The sequence below is a fragment of the Papio anubis genome, chromosome 13 (assembly GCF_008728515.1).
Source record: "Papio anubis isolate 15944 chromosome 13, Panubis1.0, whole genome shotgun sequence".
Lineage (NCBI taxonomy): Eukaryota > Metazoa > Chordata > Mammalia > Primates > Cercopithecidae > Papio > Papio anubis.
The window spans coordinates 106,645,136-106,665,316 of record NC_044988.1 but is presented as its reverse complement, the minus strand read 5'-3'; positions in this window follow the sequence as shown (position 1 = coordinate 106,665,316).

The following is a 20,181-nucleotide window of genomic DNA, read 5'->3' as shown; positions in this document are numbered from 1 at the left end:
GCTTGCCTGTGGCTGGAGTGCAGTGGGCTGATCTCAGCTCTACTGTAAGCCCTCGGGCCTCCCTGGTTCACTTTATTCTGCCTCAGCCTCCCGAGTAGCTGCTGGGAGTGCATAGGCCCACACTGAGCCCGGGCTAATTTTTTTTGTATTTTAGTAGAGATCGGATTTCCACGGTGTTAGCCAGGATGGTCCTCGATCTCCTGAACTTCCTCGCGGATCTGCCTGGGCTCCTCGGCCTCCCAAAGTGCTGGGATTACAGGCTTGAGCCACTGCTCGCCTATCTTTTTTTAATTGCCACGGCTTTGAGACAAGGCTTGCTCTGTTTCCCTAGGTTGGAGGCAATGCTGCTCACTGCAGCCTCACTCCTGGGGCCTGTCACCTGCCCCAGACTCCGGAGCAGCTGACCTACAACCACATGCCCAACCACTTTGAGATTTGAGTCTCACTCTATCAGCCCAGGCTGGGAGTGCAGTGTGCACCTTGGCTCACTGCACCTCACTCCTGGTCTGCTGATTCTCCTGCCTCAGCCTCCCAAGTAGCTGGCTGGGATTTTCAGGCAACCGCCATCATGCCTGGCTAATTTTTGTATTTTTAGTGAGACGGGTTTCACCTTGTTAGCTAGATGGTCTCGGGATCTCCCTGACTCAGGTGATCCGCCCACCTCAGCCCCCCAAAGTGCTGGGATTACAGGTGTGAGCCACCATGCCTGGCCAGTCTTTCCTGTTTTTAAACTCATGTTCTTTCTGTTCTAATTTTGGGAGATCTCAATGTATAACCTTTCTACTTAACATTTTTCTTAATTTTGATATCACGCTTGATTTTCATGGTCTCCTCTTTATATTTTTCTTCCTTCTTTTCTTTCTTTTTGAGACAGATCTCACTTATCGCCCCAGGCTGGCGGCAGTGGTGCAATCTCTGCCTCACTGCAAACTCGCCTCTGGGTTCGGCTACACCATTCTCCTGCCTCAGCCTCCTGAGTAATTGGGACTACAGGTGCTCCAGCCTTGCCCGCCCGGCTAATTTTTCTATTTTAGTAGAGACAGAGTTTCACTGCGTGTTAGCCAGGATGATCTCGACCATCTCCCACCCTGTGATCCCTCCACCCGCCTCCCAAAGTGTTGGGATTACAGGCGTGAGCCACCATGCCCGGCCGTGTTTTTGTGTTGTTTTGTTTTGTTGTTTTTATACAGGCTCTGGCTCTGTTGCCCAGTTGGTGTGCAATGGTGTGATCTCGGCTCACTGCAGCCTCCACCCCCTTGGCTCCAGTGATCCTCTTGCCTCAGCCTCCCAGGTAGCTGGGATTACAGGCATGCCCTACCACATCCAACTCCTCTTCTATTATTTTTATAGCATTGAATTTTATAGCATTCTATTTCACAAATTCTTCTTTTTTCTTCTAGGATTACTAATTTGGTTCTTCTCACATTCTCCTCTGGTGCCTGTATCCTCCCTCTCCACTCCTTTGTTTGGTTCAGGCTGTTTCTCCCGTGGGTCTGGCAATCCTTGCTGAGGTCAACCCGCAGGCAGAGCAGCCTTCTGTGCCCGGTGGGACGTTCCAGTATTAATTCCACTGCAGGATGATGGGGTGGGACAGGGCAACTTCTGCTGGGGTCCCAGAGAGCAACCCGGTCCCACCCACGGGGAAGTAACCTCCCTGCTGCCAGCCTCCAGCGAACCACAGGCTGAGGAGCTGAGCCTGGTGCCCCTGAGGCTGGAGAGCCCCCAGATCCACTGTCTCTTGCCTGCTGTGGGAGAGAGAATGGGAAAGTCGCCTGGCTGTGCTGGCTGATGCGGGGCAGTTCTGGAGGCTGAAGCCCCGGTGGGCAGCCCTGCCGTGCAGCAGCTCCCAAGGCCTCTCTGTCCACTGTCGGCGCAGCTTGTTTTTGTGTTTTTTTTTGAGGCGGAGTCTCGCTCTGTCTCCCAGGCTGGAGTGCAGTGGTGCCATCTCAGCTCGCTGCAACCACCTCCTCCGCCTCCTGGGTTCAAGTAATTCTCGTGCCTCAGCCTTTCCAGTAGCTCCCTCTGTTGCCCAGGGTGAAGTGTAATGGTGTGATCTCGGCCCACCGCAACCCCCGCCTCCTGGGTTCAAGCAGTTCTGCCTCAGCCTCCCAAGTAGCTGGGATTACAGGCGCCCGCCACCACACCTGGGTAATTTTTGTATTTTTAGCAGAGATGAGGTTTCGCCACGTTGGCCAGGCTGGTCTTAAACTCCTGACCACAGGTGATCCACCCGCCTTGGCCTCTCAAAGTGCTGGGATAACAGGTGTGAGCCACTGCACCTGGCCTGGCTCCTGTCTTTGACAGCAAAACAGGACATTAGTTGTATAATCATCACCATGTGGGGCCACTTCGGAGTTTCCATTTAAATTTACAATTATTTTGACTGCAGAGAGATCTGAATGTCACTAGGATCACCTTTAAAAAAAAACAAGGACACAGAATCACAACATCTAGAATGTCCTGTGAAGTAGAAGTTTTATAAACCAAACATTATGTTCTGTGGTCGAGGTTCTTCCTAACTTTGTGTATCTATGGCTTTAAGTGAAAAACAATTTTCAAAATTCAACTGAATAAAAAGTGTTTTCTGATTGACCATGAGAAAAACAGGTGGATAAACATAGCTGGAGCATCATGACAACAAGAAAAAGATCAATTTTGACAAAGCTGTCAAGCTTGCAGATGTTAAAACTCAAAGCCAGAAACTGGACCATAATGTTATCGTTAATTAATACGAAAAACCAATAGGTTTGGCTCACGCCTATAATCCTGGCACTTTGGGAGGCCGAGGCAGGTGGATCACCTGAGGTCAGGAGTTTAAGACCAGCCTGACCAACATGGTGAAATCTCTACTAAAAATACAAAATCACTGGGGGTGGTGGCAGGTGCCTGTAATCCCAGCTACTTGGGAGGTTGAGGCAAGAGAGTCGCTTGAACCCAGGAGGCGGAGGTTGCAGTGAGCTGAGATCTCACCATTGCACTCCAGCCTGGGCAACAAGAACGAAACTCCGTCTCAAACAAACAAACAAACAAAAACAACAAAAAAAAATATGTTGGCCAGGCAGTGGCTCACACTTGTAACCCAGGACTTTGGCAGGCCAAGGCAGAAGGACTGCTTGAGCTCAGGAATTCAAGACCAGCCTGGGCAACACAGTAAGACTCCATCTCTACTGCAAACTAAAAAAAAAAAAAAAAAAAAAAAATTAGCTGGATGAGGTGGGAGGCCAGGAGTTTGAGACCAGCCTGGCCAACATGGCAAAAACCCATCTCTACTAAAAATACAAAAAATTAGCCAGGTGTGAGGGCTCACACCTGTAGTCCCAGCTACTCAGGAGGCTGAAGCTAGAGAATCGCTTGAACCTGGGAGGCGGAGGTTGCAGCGAGCCAAGGTCATGCCACTACACTCCAGCCTGGGCAACAGAGCGAGACTTCGTCTAAAAAAAAAAAAAAATCCATTACTTTTTTTTTTTGTAGGGACAGAATATCACTCTGTCACCCAGACTAGAGTACAGTGGCACAGTAATAGCTCACAATAGCCTTGAACTCCTGGGCTCAAGCCATCCTCCGGCATAAGCCTTCCAAGTAGTTGGAACTACATGTGCATACCACTACACCTGGTTAGAAAACATCCATCACAGCAGGGCACAGTGGCTCACGCCTGTAATCCCAGCACTTTGGGAGGCCAAGGTGGGAGGATCACTTGAGGTCAGGCGTTTGAGACCAGTTCGAGATTAGCCGGGTGTGCTGGCATGTGCCTGTAATCCCAGCTACTTGGGAGGCTGAGGCAGGAGAATCACTTAAACCAGGAAGGCAGAGGTTGCAGTGAGCCGAGATTGTGCCATTGCATCATGCCCAGCTATTTTCTTTTTTTTTTTTTGAGACAGAGTTTGGCTTTTATTGCCTAGGCTGGGGTGCAATGGTGCAATCTCAGCTCACCGCAATCTCTGCCTTCCAGGTTCAAGCAATTCTCCTGCCTCAGCCTCCCAAGTAGCTGGGATTACAGGCATGAACCACCAGACCTGGCCTAATTTTTGCATTTTTTGTAAAGATGGGGGTTTCGCTATATTGCCCAGGCTGGTCTTGAATTCCTGAGCTCAAGTGATCTCCAGCCTCGGCCTCCGAAAGTGCTGGGATTACAGGCATGAATCTTTTATTACTTTCTTGTGTGTCCTTCCCAAGTTCACAGAAAACACAAGCAGACAGAAATCCATTCTTTCCCACGGTTGCTGGCACGGACTCTGCTGTGTGACAGCACAAGCTCACGTGCTCAAGGGTCTCCTGCCTGCAGCCAGCCCTGGGCCTGCCCTGGACAGGCGGGCTTCAGATTCCCCCCGAGGTTCTATGCCATTCAGTTGGAGGACAAGAGCTTCCCCACTGTCTGGCGTGGAGGCAAACCTGCCTCCAGGTCCCACCCCTCCCCAGGCCTTTCTCCTTTTATCAAAGGTTGCCCTGGGGGAGGCTCCCTGCGGAGCTGATGAGGAGGGAGCCTCTGTGCCCTGTGCACTGGCCTGAGGGGGTGAGGGCAGGGCTAGGGCGTGGGCTGGTGCAGGAGACTCTAGCCCAGAGCTGCGGCTGCCTTCCTGGAAACACTCCTGTCAGGTGACTACAGAGTGAGAGTGAAACCAGCTTCCCTCAGAGGCTGCAGCACAAGGCTGACATGCAAACGTCTGAAAAAAAGAGGCAAGCTCTCGGTGTGAGCAAGTGGACTGCGGCTATTTGAGGTGGGCACTTCCCCTGGGGACATCACCAGGCACACAAGGGTGTCCCTTGTTCACGGTCTTGTAGGGGGCCCAGCTCGGACATTCCGGCCTCCTGGCTCTGTCTGCAAGCTGGGCTCTGTCGTCCCAAGACCTGAGTAAAAGGACGTGAGGTGTGAGCCTTCGAGGGCGCCAACCACGCCCAAGGGAAGCCAGGCAGCTGCTGGCATTCAGACGCATCCACAGAGCCCTGCTGGGTGCAGAGGGCACACGCAGCCACTGGCTTTCAGATGTATCCACAGAGCCCTGCTGGGCACAGAGGGCAGACGCCAGTGGCACGGTGGCCCCTAACCCCCCATGCTCTGCAGGCCCAGTGAGCAGCTGTGGGGTCCTCCCTGGCCAGGTCAGTGAGTGGCTGGTGTCCACGGCAGCATCTGCTCTGGTCCATGGTCAGGCCGCCCCTCCAGGGACACTGGTACCCTCTAGTCAGGACACGGAGACCAGGACAACAGCTGCATGTGTCCATCTCCAGGTTCCAACTGCTGCTCTCCTTCTTGCTCCTGCAACCCCAGCCCTCAGACAGTGGGAGGACGCTAGGGCCTCTCCTGAGACTGCCCGGGGGCATCTCCTTCCCCTGCCGCCCCTGCTGGAGGCCTGGGTGGCTGACTTTTGCTTTCTTTTCCGCAGGAAGGAGCCCACGTGGGAATCCCCTGAGCTGCGCCATGGCCAGAGTGAGTCACCCCTTTCCAGCCAGCAAATGAGGCGAGTCCCCAGGCCAAGGTGTCACAGCTTCCAAGCTGGTGGGTGGGGTGGGGAGGCACTTCCCAATCAGTGTACCTCCGCCTCTCAGTCAGGCTGGTATCAACTTGCTATGCCTTGCAGGCCTGTCATCACAATCAATGTCATTATTATTTTTTTTGAGACAGAGTCTTGCTGTGTTGCCCAGGCTGGAGTGTAGTGGCGCACTCCTGGCTCACTGCAACCTCCGCCTCCCAGGTTCAAGCAATTCTCCTGCCTCAGCCTCCCAAGTAGCTGGGATTACAAGCATGTCATCATGCCCAGATAATTTTTGTATTTTAGTAGAGATGGGGTTTCACCATGTTGGCCTTGAACTCCTGACCTCAGGTGATCTGCCCTCCTCAGTCTCCCAAAGTGCTGGGATTACAGGTGTGAGCCACCACACCCAGCCAGTTTTGTTTTTTTTTTTTTAAATGTGTGTGCCAATCTTCTGGAAACTGAGCAATCTAAAATAAACAAAGGCATTTTCATGAGAGCAGCACTGGGGCAAGTCCTCTGAGACTGGGCGGCACAGGGCAGTCATCCTTGTCACTGCCAGCTCTTGAGGGCTGTGGGCATTTGCCAAGCTTGGGAAACCTTTTCTGGACTTGGGGTGGGGCTGAGGTGGTCTCAGACTCAGCCCTTCAACACTGTCATCATCCAGGACCAGTGAGGTGTGTCACCCCAAGTTGGAGGCCACTGTCTGAAAGCTGTTAGAATGACTTTCCCATTACCCTGAAGGAAGTAGAGTGTCCTAAAACAGGTGAACCCCTCCCCAAAACAAGTGAACCCTTTCTTTTTTCTTTGAGATGGAGTCTTGCTCTGTCACCCAGGCTGGAGTGCAGTGGCGCGATCTCAGCTCCCTGTAACCTCTGCCTTCCGGGTTCAAGCGATTTTCCTGCCTCAGCCTCCCGAGTAGTTGGGATTACAGGTGCCTGCCACCACGCCCAGCTAATTTTTGTATTTTTAGTAGAGACAGGGTTTCACCATGTTGGCCAGGCTGGTCTTGAACCCTTGACCTCAGGTGATCCACCCGCCTCAGCCTCCCAAAGTGCTGGGATTACAAACATGAGCCACTGTGTGTGCCGGACCTTTTCTGTATTTTTTTTTTTTTTGAGATGGAGTCTAGCTCTGTCACCCAGGCTGGAGTGCAATGGCACGATCTCGGCTCACTACAACCTCTGCCTCCCGGGTTCAAACGATTCTCTTGCCTCAGCCTCCTGAGTAGCTGGGATTACAGGCAAGCGCCACCACACCCTGCTAATTTTTGTATTTTTAGTAGAGATGGGGTTTCACTGTGTTGGCCAGGCTGGTCTCGAACTCCTGACCTCTTGATCCACCCGCCTTGGCCTCCTAAAGTGCTGGGATTACAAGCGTGAGCCACCATGCCAGGCCCCTTTTAAAAATTTTTTTAGTAGAGATGGGAGTTTCACAATGTTCAGGCTGGTCTTGAACCCCTGACCTCTGGTGATCCATCTGCCTCAGCCTCCCAAAGTGCTGGGATTATAGGCATGAGCCACCGCGTGAACCCTTTTTCATTCCGAATTGGCTGCTGCAGTCTCAGGACAGCTTTGAGCCTCCCAGGTGCAGCCAGGAGGAAAAGCCTCCTCACATCTCAGAGCTCAGTTACTGGGCTTGAATGCAACCTCACTGAGCCTGCAGAACTTCGAACGTTTCCATGGCTGCTTGCAGCAAACTCGGGGTGATGACGTTGATGGAATCCGATGGCTTCCTGAGTTCCATCTCAAGGCCTTGCGGTCCTAGGAATGTGGGTTTAGGGGAGGGGAATTCCAACTGCAAACCAAGTATCATGTATGAAATGTGGCATTGGCGCCTGGGGACACAGCGTGGCCTGAATAAATTATGTAACTTCAGAGCCTGCCCTGTTTTGCAGTGTATTCCATCTTTGAGCAGTCCCGTGGTCTCAGGGTCTGAATGCTTGGAGTAGACTTACCTCTGTGAACGTTTCCTTCTCTGCAAAGCGGGGAGAAAGGTCTCCATTTCACCAAAAGCTGGCTGGAGAGGAGGTGGTGTGTCCAGTGCTAGCCCGTGCACCGCCAGCGAGAACCTGCTGCAGCTCCCGTTCTCCTGAGCAGATGACGGTGCCGCCTGCCCCATGCAGCCCACAGGACTCCTAGGGCAGCCCCTGTTTTGGCCGCCAAGGCCACTGTTTTCGTTTGAGTGTCTGGAGGTCACAGGTTGTGTTTTCACTTGAGGTCAGGAGTTCAAGACCAGCCTGGCCAACATGGTGAAACCTCGTCTCTACCAAAAATACAAAAATTAGCTGGGCGTGATGGCGGGCGCCTGTAATCCCAGCTACTAGGGAGGCTGAGACAGGAGAATCGCTTGAACCCGGGAAGCGGAGGTTGCAGTGAGTCGAGATCACTCCACTGCACTCCAGCCTGGGCGACGGAGCGAAACTCCGTCTCAAAAAAATAATAATACAGTGCACAACCCAGTGGATTAGCACACCGGCCATGTCGGGCGGCCGTCACCACTGTCTGGTTGCAGAGCATTACCTCAACCCAAAAGGAGACCCATATCCTTAACACCTTACTTAAGCGTGCAGTATTCTTTTGGTCCTGTTTTTCATAAATGTAACCCAAATTGAGGCCCCACTCTAAGCCCGGCACCGGGGGAGGCAGAGGGACCCGCAGGTGTCCGGCAGGTCGCGGCCGCCCCGCCAGGGCCCCGCGTCCCGCGACGCGCGCCTCGTGGGAACCGGTGCCGCCCGGCCTGGGCTCCTGGCTCACCTCTCGGGTGTGCGGCAGGGGTCTCCGCACGGGGGCCACGGGAGGGGAAGCAAGGGCCTCGCTGTCTCGCCGCACCTGGGAAACGGACCCAATTGACGCGGACCCCACGGCGCAGCGCTACACCACCTCGCGGGACCAACCCCCCGCACCAGCGCTCCGGCGCGCTCTGTGAGGAAGAAGCAGAGGGCGACTTAGGTACCCACGCCGTCTCAGCGCCGACCAATCGGCGCCCGCTGCGGCTCCTGCGGGCTCGCTGGTTGGCTCCCGCATTAGTCCGTCAGGCGCGCTCAGAGCGGGGCGGATCTGGCCAATGGCGCTCGCTACAGCTTCCTGAGGGCTCGCTGGTTGGCTCCCGTGTCCGTCCGTCAGGCCCCTTCGGCGGAGCGGCGGCGGCGGCGGCGTTGGGGGCGGTGGCTGGGCGGGCCCTTAGTTCCGGGCGCGCCGCGACCGTTGGGTGAGGCGAGTGCGGGGTCGGGGGCGAGGTCGGGCGCGGGCGCGGGGTCGGTTGCGGGGTCGGGCGCAGGCGCGGGCACCTCTCAGGGCGACTCCCGGCCGGAGCCGGAGCGGGAGCGGGGGCGGGAGAGGCCGCGGGGCGGGGGCGGGGCCAGTCCGAGGGGATTTCTCTGAGCGGCTGGGCCGGAAACCAAGTCGGAGCGGGGCTGGCGCGGGAAAGTTCGGGAACGCGCGCGGCCGTCTTCGGAGCAGCGTCGGGCCACGGTCCCGGGTCTCGCGCGGGGTCGCGGCTCCCAGCCCCGCCTGAGGCCCGTGGGCGGCCCACCGGGCCCTGCCCTGCCCCGGGTCCGCCGCTCCCCCGCGTCCTGTCGCCCCCTCCACGCTCAGGTGTGGGCCCCTCGTGTCCCCGAATCCCCGCACCCCCACCCGACTGCGTGCCCGGGCGCGTCAGGGGCGCCTCCGACCCCTGAGGCTGCTCGCGCCCCCAGCCGGGGGTCGGGGAAGAACGGTGAAGCTGGGGGCGGAGCCGACTCTGCTGCCTTCCTGCTGAGTGGCTGGGGAGACCCCGGCTGAGCCTGGGTGGAAAAGTCCCTTTGGCTGCTGGGAGGGTCGGGGGTAGCAAGGAGCCGGTGCCGGGATGGGCTGCGCCGGGTGGGACCGGGGCCAGGGCCTGGGATTGGCAGGGGATGTTTGTGGAAGGTAGAGCGGAGAAAAAGGAGTTAGAATGTCTGCAAGAATCTGGCCTGAGCAGCTGAAGGCTGGTGCTTCCTAGGCCAAGATGAAGGAGTCACAGCGCCCATGGCCTCTCGGGAGGCGGCCAGATGTGCAGCCTGGGGTCAGGGGAACGGTCAGGGCCAGAGCTGGGTATTTTGGAGTTGGCATTTTGCGGCCCTGAGGGCTGAGGGTCAGTGCAGAAGAGCACCAAACGCACACTCGGTGTAGGGCAGCCAGTGAAGACGGGGCCCGGAGGAGGAGGGAGCCTTGTCTGGGTCAAGTCAAGGGAAACTAGGACTGAGAACGGACCCTGCTCACATGATCTTGAAGAGACGGAATTACTGCACTGTAACTCAATCTCTCCCCGTGTTAACAGCTCTAGTTTTTAATACGAGAAACTAAATGTATTAATGGGTGAACACTTGTAAGATTCAAGAGCTTCTCTCCTGCAACGCTTGCTCCTGATACTTTCGTATAAACAATTGTTAGGAGTTTCGGCTGTTACCAAGTTTCTATTTGGTATTATGTTCAGCCTGAAAAAGATGGGGTTACATATAAAATTGTAATTTTATTTATTTATTTATTGAGACAGTTTTGGTCTTGTTGCCCAGGCTGGAGTGCAGAGGTGCGATCTCGGCTCACTGCAGCCTCCGCTTCGTGGGTTCAAGCGGTTCTCGGCCGGGCGCGGTGGCTCAAGCCTGTAATCCCAGCACTTTGGGAGGCCTAGACGGGCGGATCACGAGGTCAGGAGATCGAGACCATCCTGGCTAACACGGTGAAACCCCGTCTCTACTAAAAAATACAAAAAACTAGCCGGGCGAGGTGGCGGGCGTCTGTAGTCCCAGCTACTCGGGAGGCTGAGGCAGGAGAATGGCGTGAACCCGGGAGGCGGAGCTTGCTGTGAGCCGAGGTCCGGCCACTGCACTCCAGCCTGGGTGACAGAGCGAGACTCCGTCTCAAAAAAAAGAAAAAAAAAAAAAAGCAGTTCTCCTACCTCAGCCTCCCGAGTAGCTGGGATTACAGGCGCGCGCCACCACACCCAGCTAATTTTTGTATTTTTGGTAGAAATGAGGTTTCATCATGTTGATCAGGCTGGTTTCAAACTCTTGACCTGAGGTGATCCACCCTCCTCGGCCTCCCAAAGTGTAGGGATTACAGGCATGGGCCACTGCACCCGGCCATGAAATTATAATTTTAAAGTGAACTTCGAGTATTTGGAGGGCCTCATATTCATGGCTGCATGCAGATCAGTGTTCCAGATCAATGTTCAGCTGGGCTTTTATAGAAGTGGGTTAAAATCGGGTGCCACCCAGTGAACTCTTGCGTGAAGTTCAGTATTGTATGAAGCAGTCGTGCACTGTTGGTGGAGACAGGAATCGAGGAAGTTTGAATCTCCAGCATTTGGGGCATCTTGGAGTCTGCCTGTGAGAAGAGTGGGGAAGACTGGGCTGAACATGCCATGGCGACGAGACCGCAGGCCAGGCAACCCATCTGATTTGGTGGGTGGGGTGACCCCTGCAGCGGCCAGGTTGCACCCATATCTGATTTGGTGTCATGGTTTGGGTGGCGTCTGGACTTGTGTAATAATACAGTTTGTCCTTTTTGAGAGTCACTGGATGCCACTCAAAACCATGCTCTCACACACCCAGAGTCAGGATGTCAGGTCTCAGCTGCCTGGATGACTTCCAGCTTAGTGAAGGCCTCTCTGTGATTTTTGTGGGGCAGTCCATGGAACACACAGCTCAGCCCCCACAGCAATAAGGGTGCTAGATGCCCCCCACTCTCCTGTGGGCCTTGCTCAATCCCTCATCGCTGGGAGTGCAGTGGCGCCATCTCGCCTCACTGCAACCTTGGCTCTCCTGGGTTCATGCTCTTCTCCTGCCTCAGCCTCCTGAGGCTGGGACTATAGGGCACCCCACCACCACGCCCCAGCTAATTTTTTAGTGGAGGACGGGTTTCACCTGGTTAGGATGGTTGTGATCTCCTGACTTGATCTGCCCACCCTCGCCTCCCAAAGTGCTGTGGATTACAGGCATGAGCCACCAAGAGGAGGGGCTTTTTATATTAAAACTTGTTTGTTTTTTTTTTTTGTTTTGTTTTTTTTTGTTTTTTGTTTTTGTTTTTGAGACAGAGTCTTGCCTGTCACTTCCAGGCTTGGGGTGCAGGCTGATCTCACGCCACTGCAAGCCCGCCTCCCGGCTTTAGGACTCATTCTCCTGCCTCAGCCTCCCGGTAGCTGGGATCAAGGTTCTGCCTTTTCACCTCAGCCTCAGCTTTGTTTTTATTTTTAGAGACGGGGTTTCACCTAGCCAGGGATGGTCTCGACCTCCTGACCTCTGATCCCGGCCCTCATTCTCCCGGCCTCCCAAAGTGCTGGGATTTACAGGCTTGAGTCACCGTGTCTGGCCTTTTTTTTCTTTTGTTTTTTTTGAGACTGAGTTCCCGCCAGGTTCAGGCTGGAGTGCAGGCTTCTGATCTCAGCTTCCACTGCAAGTCTCTGGGCCTCCCAGCACCCATTCTCCTGCCTCTTAGCCTCCCGAGTAGCTACTCCAGCCCTCCTTCCTCGGGCTAATTTTTGTATTTTTTAGTGAGACTGGGTTTCAAATCTCGTGGTTAGCCAGATGCCTTTGACCTCCCCTGACCTCTGATCCACCTGCCTCTGGCCTCCCAGCCCAGGCAAGGCGGGATTACAGGCTTGAGCCAACTGCTACCGGCCTTTTTCTTTTTCTTTTTTTTTGTTTGTTTTTTGTTTGAGAGGGATTCCCGCTATCACCTCGTGTGAGCCTACTCAGTTCCTGCCTTTTTTTTCTTTTTGAGACAGAGTTTTGCTTAGGGCTGTGCAGTGGCGCATCTCTGGGCTCACTGCAACCCTCTGCCTCCCAGGTTCAAGTTGATTCTGCTCTGGCCTCCCAGGCAGGGATTACAGGCAACCCACCATGTCTCGCTAATTTTTGTGTTTTTAGTAGAGACAGGGTTCTCCTTCACTTGGTCAGGCTGGTCCTGAACTCCTGACCCCCAGGGATTCACCTCCTCTGCACTCCCAAAGTGCTGGGATTGGTGGTATGAGCCACCACTCGCCTTAAACTTGTTCTTTATGATTTCTTGCCATTTTAACTTTTTTATTATTTTATTTTTATACCTGAGGTCTTGTTATAAGCTTCCTAAGCTAGTCCCCTAACTCCTAGCCTCAAGTGATCTCCCAACCCAGTCAGCTTCCCAAGTAGCTGGGATTGCAGCCACCATGTCAGCTTCTCTGGGTCCCTGTATGTGTGAGAGTCCCTCCCCAAGACGCCATTCAGTCAGTCACCGCATATGTGAGAGTCCCCCCTGCATGCTCGTTCAGTCGGTCACCACGTGAGTCCTCCCACACCCCAAGTGCATTGGGGCTGCCACTGTGTGAGTCTTCCTGCATGAGTCGGCCGCCACATGTGGTCCCCTGACTGCCTCAAGCTCTGGCGTCAAATCGCCAGGAGTCCTCCCGCACACCTGCCTAGTCAGTCACCGCAGAGAGTCTTCCCCTGCACGCTAGTCACAGGTTCCCCTCCAACTGCTCAGTCACTTTCAGGTGTAGAGTCCTCCTGCATACTCTCTCAAGTTTCAGCTCACCAAGTGCAGGTGGCCTCAGACGCTTGGGTAGTCGGTCAACAAGGTGTGTGAGAGTCCTCCCTGCACACTTGTTCAGTCGGGTCGCCATGGTGTGTCCCCCTGTGCCTGTCTAGCCTTCTAAGTCACCGGAAGTGTGTGAGTCCCCCATTAATTCTGTTCAGAGTCAAAGGTCACCGCAGGTGGGCCTCCCGACACAGAGCATTAGCCACCAAGCGTGTGTGGGAGTACCCTGACGCGATCTGGCCGGTCACCAAGGCAGGTCCCCCCTGCACGCCATTCATCAGTCACCACTGTGTGGCCCCCAGCCATGCCTGCTCAGCCGGGCAGAGAGTCCCCCTGGGCCACACGCTGCTCAGTTGGTCACCAGCAGTCCCACACGCCATCTGTTCCAGTCGAGATCACTGCAGGTAACCCTCCTGCAGCCACTTGTTCAGTCGCTGCCAGTGTGTCCCCTGCACTAAGCTCAGTCGGGTCACTCACGTAGAGAGTCCCTCCCCACACTCTGCTCTCTGTCGGGTCACTCTCTGCGGTGTGGAGTCCCTCCTGCACGCTCGTTCAGTCAGTCACCGCGTGTCTGTGTCCCCCACCGCACACTTGTCCCGCACACTCATTCAGTCGGTCACCGCAGGGGTGGCACTTTGGTTTTTAGCCGACTTACATGATAGAATTGGGAGTTTTAAAGTAAAACTGATTTGGAAGCCTGAAAAAAACAGCAGCTCATTGTTTCCAGATGGAATCACTCCTATCTGACCCCTCACATCTCTTGTGACACGTACAGAAAGCGAGAGCAGCCCATGCTCTCTGGCCACGCACGAGGTCTCAGTCTGTGTGTCTGGTTTAGGTGACCATGTGTTCAGTTCAGTCCCTCCTGCCTCCTTTGTAGGCCACTGAGAGCTCTGAGTCTAAGCCGGAGGAGATTCTGGGACGTGCTAGGCACAGCGGAAGTTGGATTCCAACGTGTGAGCAAATTGGGGCAGTGTCAGAAGTGTGCTAAAATCTTGGTGTAGCACTTTTGAGCCTTCGTGGTGCTTTTCATTAGTTCTTAAAATATATTTATGAATGAGATTCAAATAAAATGTTTAAGGAATCTTTAAGCACAAAGAACCCCAGAGTGCAGTGCAGGCATCAGTGGGACCTCAGGGGCCCTCGACCAGGATGCCTGCCGTGGCCTGGCTGTCTGGGGTTGTGTTTTCATTTGGAAACAGGAATAATGATCCCTGACCTTCCAGCTGTGTCGGGACGTCATCATGGCCACGTGAGGCCGTGCGTGTGAGGAGCGTCTGCCGGGGATGGAAGCCATGCTCGGTGTTGTGAATCTCGACTCACTGCAACCTCCTCCTCCCAGGCTCAGGTGATCCTCCCCCCTTAGCCTCCTGAGTAGCTGTGACCACAGATGCATACCATCACACCTGGCTCATTTTTTGTATTTTTAGATTTGTTTTTTCTTTTTTTTTCTTTCTTTTCTTTTTTTTTTTTTTTTTTGAGACAGGATCACTCTTGCTCAGACTGCAGTGCAGTGGCGCGATCTCAGCTCACTGCAACCTCTGCCTCTCAAGTTCAAGCAATTCTTCTGCCTCAGCCTCTGGAGTAGCTGGGATTACAGGCTTGCACCACCATGCCTGGCTAATTTTTTGTATTTTTAGTGGAGACAGGATCTCACCGTGTTAGCCAGCCTGGCCCTGAACTCCTGACCTCAGGTGATCCACCCACCTCCGCATTCCCAAAGTGCTGGGATTACAAGTATGAGCCACTGTGCCCAGCCATTTTTTTGTGGTTTTGATAGAGACAGGGTTTCATCATGTTCCACAGACTGGTCTTAAACTTCTGAGCTTAAGCTATCTGCCTACCTTGGCCTCCCAAAGTGCTGGGATTACAGGTGTGAGCCACCTCGCCTGGCCGATTTTTGTGGTTCTTTTGTGTCTGACAGGCATGCCTAGGGCAGGGAGGGCACACCTCTGTCTCTCCACTTTCAAGAGCACATTTGGGAGGAATGTCGACGTGAAAAGAAAAAAAACGTCTGAAAGATGCGCCAGGACACTCTTCAGTGACATTGTGAAAAAAGAGAAGGCTCACCTTGAATCTTTTTTTTTTCTGAGATGGAGTCTCGCTCTGTCACTCAAGCTGGAGTGCAGTGGCGCAATTTCAGCTCACTGCAAGCTCCACCTTCCGGGTTCACACCATTCTCCTGCCTCAGCCTCCTGAGTAGCTGGGACTACAGGCACCCACCACCACACCCAGCTAATTTTTTGTATTTTTAGTAGAGACAGGGTTTCACCGTGGTCTTGATCTCCTGACCTCGTGATCCACCCGCCTCGACCTCCCAAAGTGCTGGGATTATAGGCGTGACCACCACGCCCGGCCCACTGAATCTGTCTACCCTAGCAAAACGATCCTTTGTTTTACCTTCTTGCCCCCATTCTACACTAGCATGACTGCACTCATAGGGTTCTTCACATTTTATATCCTATTTAACATCTTATAACAAGTATGAAATAGGATTTTGTCCTAAAGAATGTGGCTTAAAGCTGGGCGTGGTGGCTCATGCCTGTAATCCCAGCACTTTGGGAGGCCGAAGCGGGTGGATCACCTGAGGTCAGGAGATCGAGATCATCCTGGCTAACACGGTGAAACCCTGTGTCTAGTAAAAAATACAAAAAATTAGCCGGGTGTGGTGGCAGGTGTCTGTAGTCCCAGCTACTTGGGAGGCTGAGGCAGGAGAATGGCTTGAACCTGGGAGGCGGAGGTTGCAATGAGCCAAGATCGCGCCACTGCACTCCAGCCTGGGCGACAGAGCGAGACTCTGTCTCAAAAAAAGAAAAAAAAAATGTGGCTTAAAAACTAATGATATTTAAAAATAGAAAATTTCTTTGTCCAAAGTGGGTTAGAAGCCACTTCTAAAACCATTAAACCTTTTTAAACTATTAGTGGCTCAAGTGGGCACAGTGGCTCATGCCTGTAATCTCAGTACTTTGGGAGGCTAAGGTGGGCGGATTATCTGAGGTCAGGAGTTTGAGACCAGCCTGGCCAACATGGTGAAACCCTGTCTCCTAAAATACAAAAATTAGCCAGGCGTGGTGACAGGCGTCTGTAGTCCCAGCTACTCAGGAGGCTGAGGCACGAGAATCGCTTGAACCTGGGAGGCGGCATTTGTACCTTAGATCACGCCATTGCACTCCAGCCTGAGCAACAGAGCGAGACTCTGTCTCAGAAAAAAACAGAAATAAATCAATAAACCATTAGTGGCTCTTGAAATCAATGTAATAGCTTCTGATCAGAACAGAAGAAAGAAAACAGAACACTCAGAATGCCTCTCATGAAGACGAAGTGTAGTTCTGTGAACCTTTGGTTTTAGTGACGTATGTGTACGTAGCACGTCTCCACGTGTCATGATAAACGTGTGCTGAGGGTGCAGTCCTGGTGAGCAGGCTCCCACCTCAGTTTGCCACGGCTGGTGTGCATCTGTGAGCTCCGGAACATCCGCGTAAGCTCTGCCACCCCCAGGAGCAGGTGCACCTACCTTCGAGAAAGAGGGAGAAACAGGTGTGGCCTCCCCACCAAGGGACTTTGAGTACTGGGCAGGCAGAGCCCCAGCATCCCCTCTGTTGGGTGTTTGGAGGAGTAAGTTTAGGTTATAAGCATGTTTTCTGAACTGTGAAGTACCACATGAGTGCAAGGTCTCACTAAATTACAGATTCAGAAGCAGGGATTGAAAGCACACCACTGCTGGCTTTGCGGGGCAGAGAGGTGACTGGCAGTCAGTCTTGTCACAGTTTCTCAAGAGTCAGCCCTATTCAGGCCAGTGAGCGCAGCTCAGGGGTGAGTCACTGCCTGTGCGTTCCCCTCTCCTATACGCGGCATCAGTTTTGGCAGTGCACGTGTCCCTCCTGTGGAGGATGAGAGGGGCTGGCCCCATGGGTCTGCAGGGTTGGCGCACCATCGGGGGAAGACACTTGGAACGTGCTTCTGTTGGTGAGCTAGGTCAAGGAAGCTTTGGGGAATGTTTGCAGAAGGGGCTGAGGGTGGTTGTTTTGGGGCCTAACTTTTTCTGAGTTAAAAAGCACCTCCTATTTGGGATCCGTGTGGTAGTGACCCTTTTTCTTTTTTACTTTTTCTTTTCGGTTTTTTTTTTTTTTTTTTTTTTTTGAGACCGAGTCTCGCTGCAGTGCCCAGGTTGGAGTGCAGTGGTGCAATATCAGCTCACTGCAACCTCTCCTTCCCGGGTTCAAGTGATTCTCCTGCCTCAGTCTCCTGAGTAGCTGGGATTACAAGTGTGCGCCACCACGCCCGGCTAATCTTTTTTTTTTGTTTTTTGAGACGGAGTCTCACTCTGTCACCCAGGCTGGAGTGCAGTGGCCGGATCTCAGCTCACAGCAAGCTCTGCCTCCCGGGTTTACGCTATTCTCCTGTCTCAGCCTCCTGAGTAGCTGGGACTACAGGCGGCCGCCACCTCGCGTGGCTAGTTTTTTTGTATTTTTTTTTAGTAGAGATGGGGTTTCACCCTGTTGGTCAGGCTAGTCTCAAACTCCTGACCTCGTGATCCGCCCGTCTCGGCCTCCCAAAGTGCTGGGATTACAGGTGTGAGCCACCGTGCCTGGCCTATTTTTTTTTTTTTTTTAGTGGAGTCTTGCTGCATCATCCAGGCTGGAGTGAAGTGGTGTGATCTCAGCTCACTGCAACCTCTGCTTCCTGGGTTCAAGCGATTCTTCTGCTTCAGCCTCCAGAGTAGCTGGGATTACAGGCACACACCACGATGCCTGGCTAATTTTTGTATTTTTAGTAGAGACGGGGTTTCATCATGTTGGCCAGAATGGTCTTGATCTCTTGACCTCATGATCCACCTGCTTTGGCCTCCCAAAGTGCTGGGATTATAGGCATGAGCCACCGCGCCCGGCCGGTCGTGGCCCTTTTTCAGGGGTTTACAGGTAAACTGTCCTTCCACTTTTTGAGATCTGGGGACATTACATGGGAGTTGGAGGCAAGTCTCAGAAGGCTGCTGGCCTTGTCCTGGGTGCAGGCTGCTTAGGCCTAACTCAGGGTTACTAAGGGGCAGGTGTGCAGATCCATAGGGACCAGCACCGGGGGCTCTTCCAAGCAGGGCAAAAGTGTTAAGGGAACAGAGGAGAGCAGGTGGATTGGGGGCATCATGAGGATGGTGGGGGATAAGACCAGATGGGCCTAAACCCAGTGGCTGGGTTTCCTTCTGAGTGCCCAGGATGTTCCTGGGGAGCCCTCAGGGAGGGGTGCCTTGTTGGTGTGGGTGTGAAGGAGGAGCAGAGAGCAGGGTCAGGGCCAGAGAAGGGGCCAGTGCTGGCAGCGTGGAGGCAGAGCCAGTGGGATTGGCCTGTGATTGGACAAGGAATGGGCTCAGAAAGCATCCTGGATAGCTGGGCATGGAGGTGCGCTCACCTGTAGTCCCAGTCACTCAGGAAACTGACAGGAGGATTGCTTGAGCCCAGGACTTCCAACCTGTAGTGTGCAGTGATCACGCCTGTGAATAGTCAGTGTACTCCAGCTAGGGCAACATAGTGAGACCCCTGTTTCTCAAGAAAAGTGAAAGCCTCCTGGGTTTGGCTGAGTCCCTGGTGAATGGCGGAGCGGTCCTGAGAGCTGGGAACACCTCCTTCTGGGACAGCAACTGGGGCAGAGGTGAGAGGAGGAGAGGAGGGCCTCAGCAGCGTTCTGGCGTCTTGGGTCCATCCAAGACTTGCTGGTCCTGGGCCTGCTGGGGGAGGTCAGCCCCGTTCAGGCGAGCAGTACTGGGACTGGGTGACCCACACCGCTGTGTCGGGGGCACACAGTGACACTTCGTTTTCCTCACTGCTGTGGCCGCAGCCTTCCTGCTGCTGCTCTGCCTGTTGGGTGGGTCCCTGTTGCTTCGAGGTTGCAAGTGACCCAAGGCTTCCAGGACACCCTTTTGGCAACTCGGGCCTTGGAAAGACAGCAGAGCAGGTATGCAGTGTTAGGACCTGTGGCTGAGCTAACAGCCTGCCTGGAGGCATCAGTCAGGCTCAAGTAGGACAGCAAGGCCCCCATCTTGGGGCTGTTGTCCAGGCACAGAGCAGTCAGCATCCACTGTCCTTCCTGGAGAAAAAATGGAAAATGCATTTGTTATTTAAATGTTGGAATGGGCCATTCACAGTGGCTCCTACCTGGAATCCCAGCACATTAGGAGGGCGAGGTTGGTGGATCACATGAGGCCAGGAGTTCAAGACGATCCTGGCCAACATGGTGAAACCCCGTCTGAAAAATACAAAAAATTAGCTGGGTGTGGTGGTGTGTACCTGTGGTCCCAGTTACTTGGGAGACTGAGGCATGAGAATTGCTTGAACCCAGGAGGTGGAGGTTGCAGTGAGCTGAGGTTGCTCCACTGCACTCCAGCCTGGGTGACAGAGCATGAGACTCTAAGGAAAAAAAGAAAAGGAATGGTTCTGGTAAGTCATTCCTTAAGTAAATAAAATGCCACCCCAGTTTGCCCTCTGGGGAGAGGACTCTGGAGGCTGCCCTCCACCCTCAGGCCGTGGCCTGCCTGTCAGTCCCTGCCTCCCTGGACTGCCTGCTGGGGATCTCAGCTGACACCATGCCCCTGTCCTTCCTCCACCTCTTTCCCAGGTTGGTCTGCCTGGAGTCACCCTTCTAGGAGTGAGCCCCCCCATCCCCACTGGAAGTCCCTCCCTAGCTGTCCCCAGTTCCCTGAATCAAGACTGCTTTCCTGCTAGAGAGATGACCCCAATTCCCACCCCCTTTCTTTGGGCTCTCAGGGGCCAGGACCGGAGACAGAGCATACTTAGAGCTAGCCCTGGCCCTCAGGCTGCTTTTGGAAGGCGGAGTGTGGCAGGTGAGCATCAGGTGACACGTGCCCCCATGGCGACCGCAAGAAGGCGCTGGAGGCCGTTGTGAAGGAGCTGGGGGTTTCGGGTCCTCACGCCTGGCCCTGGTTCCAGGTATGAGGCTGTGGAGACGCATGGGTCTGCCTCTAATCCACAGCTTCCTGTTGCAGCTTGGGCAGCTCCATGGTTGCCGTCTGGTTGTGTTTCGAGTTTGTTCTCTTGGGCGTCTGTGCCCCGGAAGTTCCCTGTGCTTGATGGGGCCAGCACGTGTGAATAAACTTGACTTCAGCCAGAAGCTTTGAAGTCTTTGGACTCAAGCTTTACCCAAACCGCTTACAGCGTTGGCGGGGACCGAGT